The following is a 6,075-nucleotide window of genomic DNA, read 5'->3' as shown; positions in this document are numbered from 1 at the left end:
TGTGTGTGTGTGTGTGTGTGTGTGTGTGTGTGTGTGTGTGTGTGTGTATTGGGGGGGGGGTCACATTCAGACTCTGAAAGTGAGATGGTAAAAAATAAATAAACTCCCATTGTGAGAACTTAAACCCTCAGTGATTTACAATAGGTGTCCAGTCCAATTAACTCTTCAATATCCTCAATTCACTCTATTTCCCTCTCTCTCACACACACACAGTCCTTAAACTTTACTGCACCTCTCACTACACCTGAGAGACCTAGGTCACAATGTTTATAACTTGAGGTAAAGAAGGGCGGCGAGAGGAATGGCAGAGCAGAGGAACAGAAGTAAAAAAATGAATGGCGGTAATATGGGGTACGGAGGTAAAAACTGGGATTTCATAGATGAAGTAAGTTTCTGCTCCCGTGCACAACTCATAACACAAATGGATGAACAGTAAACATTTCCTTATCGATTTATTATCAGTCGTCGTTTAACTTTCGTACTTCCAGTACTCCGACGATTTCACGGATCAAGCGTCTTGCTCAAGGGTCCTGCAAAAGTTGGTTGTTGAGAGCGTTTGCCCACCTACACCTTTCTCCAGCTGCTCCAGAGGTTTCCATTTTCGACTTTCTGTATCCCTGAGGTTCCAGCTGCCAAAGTTTGACAGTAACAAAATGTATAGCGACATAAATCAAGTAAAAAATAACACCAAATATTTCATTCCATCGTTATTCTTCTTGTTCATTCTCTTAAATGATGGAAACAAACAGATCTGGGTTTCTTGATCAAAACAAGAAATACAGTGGTGAATAATTATCTCAAAATGTATATTATTATTTAGTACTTAAGGACATTCTGTATACCTTTTCTTAACTCTTTGGTGCGTACCTCTTTTACAGAATGAAATCAAAGTAAAGGGGAAACATCTATACTGCACCTGGTGAAACTTTACTGCACAGCTCCACCTGCTGATTAGAGGGATTGATGATACAATTAGGTAATTTCCGAAAGATAGCTCGAAAGTATACAGTATGTAGGAAACAATACTGTAGTCTGTTATGCCAGTCTTTTCTTGAATCCAATACTGTGACTGGAACTTATTATATGTGAACAAAGACTCGACTTAAAAGAAAACTGTTTTCTAGTTGATGGCGGTTCTGATAATGAGCAGCGTTTAATCCTTAATTGGTGGTTTTAAACCCTCATAAACACAGATGTGTTTTGATGACTGCTTTTAATAAAATAAGCATCACTGCTTTGTTGAGATGGGTAAAACCATCATCATTAAACAAGAGTGGGATTTAATGAGCAGCATTACCCACATAAACATAAATGTGTTTTTAACAGCAGGTTTTAACTATATAAATATGGGTTGGTTTTTTCTGCGGTTCTGACACTCCTTCTGATCCTGCCACTCCTGACGAAGCACAGACCGCCCCTTTAATCCCTCATTGCCCCAACACCTCACCTTTAAGGCTGGCTTCTATAGTCAACATAACTCACAGCCCAGGCGCTGAAAGTGTTCTTCCTGTGAATGAGGCCCATTTAATCCCCGTTAGAAGGTCACATGATGAAGCGAATGTTGCGGAGCACTCACACAAACATCCACATCAAACATACAGGCATAAGACCCATACCACTCTCCATATGTGCAACAAAAACACCCACAGCCAAGGCTGTCTGCTACAACGTATGTGCAACTATTCTGCATTGGTGATTTAGGATAGAAGATATGGAGCAGTGAACAGGGGGTGGATGAGCCTGTATGAGTGGCCTTTAATACAAGCAGTTAGTCTATACTGGACCTTCCAGTGGTTTAGCAAGATTTACCCCTAAGAATTTAAACTATGATTTTCATTTTTGCACAACATTTTCAAATGCATTTAAAGTATTTCTCATTCCCCTCAATTACAAACTGAAATGTTGAATGAAAATAGTTTTGTTCCAGTGTACTTTATGTTGGACTGCAAATCAGAAAAGGCAATTATGTGAAGTTAATAACAGATTATTTTGCCAGTTGATGGCATTGGAAGCGAGCTATGAACACAGCATTGACAGAACACCACCTTTTGTGTTGAACTTGTTGAACAGTTGCTTATTCACATATCCAGCAGCTAGGAGCAACTGCGTGTTTATGGCCACCTGAAAAGTCCAATATTTAATCTCTTTTAGCTCAGTTTTTGGTCACTAACAACTCCTGAGGGAAATATTTGGCTCTTTAGATTCTAGATTCTCCACTATAATCACTGTCTCACCACCTCTGCCTTTTAGTCATTGGTGTACAGTGGGTTTTTAGAGCTTTTACTCTGAAAACAGCTGCCAGCTGCATGAGGGTTGACTCTCAACCAAAACAGTTAAGTTGTTGCCGAACAGCTTCTCATCACACACACACACACACACACACACACACACACACACACATTTCAGCCCACACATCAATTTCCATGAATGCGCACACACAAACCCTTCTTCAGCCCTCAGGCTAATTTACTATTTCCATGCGGCGCCTTGTCCTAATCCTTGGTTTGACTCTGCTGAAATCGCTCCTCAAGCTAAACCATACACACACAAACACACTCCTGCACACACAAACACACACATGAAGACTGCAGCCTTCCCACCAGCAGCCCTGAGGACGCCCTGAAGGCCCGTTCGACCTCACAGATGCAGATGTGTTCGGGTTATGAGGTCATTGTAGGTATATATCATTAAGGAATTTGCTTTGAAAGTCATAAATGATCTTGTGCTTTTTTAAACATTGCAATGTTTGAATTCACACAACAGTAGTTCAACCATTAGCCTGCGTGTGAAGCTTTTACAGTTGCTGGGGCGAGACACAAAAGATGACATGTGGATTCAAAAGGATAAAGATGGGCATGCACCAAAACGGAAATATGCATTTACATTATTTTCATGTGTAATTCAATATAAGAAATCTCAGCCATTATGACTTATAAACACATGTCTGATGCAGCTCACAATCATATGTACAGGCTCTTATTCTTGTTTGGATTTAAACCACACTCAGTCTGTGCTTGGTCTTGCACAAGGCAACTTCCTCTTGAGAGTGCCAAAGCAGCCAGTGTGTCGATGCAAACAGCCACTGTACACCAGTTGATTTTTATTGGTGGCACGAGGAAGCCACATTTAAGGTCTGTGAGCTGATGGTATTTTAGGTTTTCTGTTGGACAGGACATCTAATGAGAAGGAGGTAATACATGTTACATTTTAAGACAAATATATGAAGTGAGTAACAATAGCCACCAGGACTGATTTAAGAATCAATCACATCATAAACAGTTCAGAGTAGTTCAGAGCAACACCAAAGAAAAGCATTTACTAAATACAGTAACCTGCCATTTTTACCTTATTCCACAGTCTCCACAGAAATGAAATGCTTCTAGCAGCAGAATGTTGAGCAGCTCCTCAGTGTTGCCCACTCTGCACATTCAACAGTGAGAGAAGAAAAGAAATTCCAGCATTCATGAAACAGCTTCAAATGCATTTGATTCCGCCCAAAACATCAAAGAGCAAAATACGGTCTGTTGCTAAGCAAAGACACTTCTGATGACCCCGAAATAGAGACCACTGTTACACAAACTAACACACATCACACACTATATGCACACAAACAGAGTTGGTATTCCACTTCCTGATGTGATAAGTCTTCATCACAACTCAATGGAGCAGTCAAGAGTGCGAGGAGCAGCTGGGTGTGCACAGTAGTAGGTCTGACACGCACTCACGCACACACATAATTCATTCAATCCATTGAGCAAACCCAATCCAGTGGTGGGCTCTGCAGACTCCCTGGGGACTCGCAGATTAGCCTCTGCCAAAGCCACTAAGCCCCTCACATACCTACACACAGCCTCAGACAGTGCCTCTGCCCTGCGCTGGCCAAATGCAGTCTCATTCAAACGAGTCACTGAAAGTCGAGGGGGATCTACTTCAGAGTGGTCACACACACACACACACACACAGAGAATAAATGAGGGATGGAAACTGAGAGAGAGGTGAGGGGGTTTGTCTCCAGAGGGTTTACTGAAACCACTGGGCTCTACCTTCAACCTTTCGTTTCTTCTGCCATCTGAAGGAATGTGGGGAAGAGAGGAACACCTTTAAATGCTTTCTGAGTTTTGTTAGGCTCTGACGCATCAGCAGAATCAATGATCCATATTTTATTAATATCCTCTCAAGGCTCTGCAGGAATACATGGGCAGGGAAAATTTGGCCCACTGTAAGATTTCCAGTCTGAAGTTGCCAGAGTAGCATACATGCTGCTGGGGTAGTCACAACTTTGGTTCCAGAGGTATGTTAAACGAAGTCACATGTCTTGGTCCATGCCGGATTTTTCTGTATTGTTCTCCTCAGCCAACACAAATCAAGCCTGTTTGCCTTCTATTCTATAAAGAAGGATTTTTTAGAGGATAAAAAGATTTTTATTGTTTATTATGCAATAAAGTTTTAAACGCTTCAACCAACAAACTGGAAGAGAGCCGGCAGAACTCACATCATTTCCAAAAGAAGAAGAAGAAAAAACACTTCTACATGCAATGCACTGTAAAATGAACTACACTCAACAGCACTTCATTCAGGTAGGTGGTTTAACAACACGCAATCACTCCCCGGCTACAACTTTACCACGTATCTGATGGTTTCACAGCGACTAAGCTAACTGCGCCGTAACTAAGACAAGGTCACGAGGTCAAAGGTTAAAGCCACACTGGCTCCTACTCAGAGATTTAGTTTCCTAATGTGTGTGTGTGTGTGTGTGTGTGTGTGTGTGTGTGCCTTGTTTAGCCACTTCTACATACCGTAACAATCACTCTCCTCCCGCTGACCACCAACTCAATATCCTGTGTGGTTTGGTATGTTGGTTCAGAGATGTTTGCTTCTTTTCCTCTCCGTCTTTTTATCCATAAACCTTTTTTTATTTACTTTGTCATTCTTTCAGTCCCTCTCTCATTATTTTACTTCTTAGTGTTTTGTGAAATGTTTCACTAAAATCATCTACATTCTCTCTCTCTCTCTCTCTCTCTCTCTCTCTCTCTCTGTTTCACTTGCATTGTGTTTGTTTATTTCTTGCTCTCTCCTTCCTTTACAATAGGCTTTTCAATTCGTCCACTTATGCACTCATCATATAGAACTGCTCTCAGATCCCCAGATGCCTATTGGGGGGGAAATCCAGCACCAAACTAAAAGCAGATTACAGTTCCTTCTTAAAACGGGAAGATGAAGAGTGAGAAAACAAGAGCTGGTCCACTTTTAAAGGATTAGTGTTTTTAGCCCCTAAAGAAAGAAAGGGATACCCTTCCAATTTTAAAGGATTACCTTTTTGCCTTGAAAACTGGACAATGCCCAAGAAGAAGAACAAATAAATCTGCCCTGTGGGTTAGGGTTTGCTAACAAGTATCGACGCATTCTTCTTCAGGATTATCATTGCATTATACCTCCTTGGTGGCCTGTTGGTGGTCTGTGATAAAACCTGAGCTCAACACAGTCACACTCTCCACATACATTGTTCTGTGAATATTCCAAACTACTCAGAACATTTAACATTTTGTGTGTGAGAAAAATATATAAATACTTGTAAAGTGCACTCTGAACACTGCAGATCTCTACCAGGTTTGTCTCCCTCGCCACAACTAAACAAAGAAGAGTCGAATCTCACTCATTTGTCCCTCACAGCTCCATACAACCAAGATGGTAGCGAATAATACAAAAACAGGGATTTATCCATCCCATATTGTGCCTCACTTCAGTGGATCAAAACATATCCGGTATGTTGTTAATCTGCAGTTTCTCCAGTTTAAAATGAGACCAAACTTTTCTGTGGATGTCAGTATTCGAGTCACGACAAAGGTCAAAATGTGGCCTGAAACAGACTGGGTAAGGTCTGTTTTTAGCCGAGCAGATTGCCGTAAGTGACCAAAGGCCCAGGTCAAACACACACTGCCAGTGTATCTCATTCACAGACAGAAACTGGAAGCTGGAATCTAAATTACATTTAGTTTCAGTCTGAGATGAGAAGAACAAGTCATCTAAGCAGAAGAAGAGATCATTAACAGCAGGAAAATCATAAAATGTCACAAT

Source organism: Anarrhichthys ocellatus, unplaced genomic scaffold (assembly GCF_004355925.1).
Source record: "Anarrhichthys ocellatus isolate YVR2014 unplaced genomic scaffold, GSC_Weel_1.0 scaffold5, whole genome shotgun sequence".
NCBI classification, from domain to species: Eukaryota; Metazoa; Chordata; class Actinopteri; order Perciformes; family Anarhichadidae; genus Anarrhichthys; species Anarrhichthys ocellatus.
Note: the sequence above shows the minus strand (reverse complement) of the source record.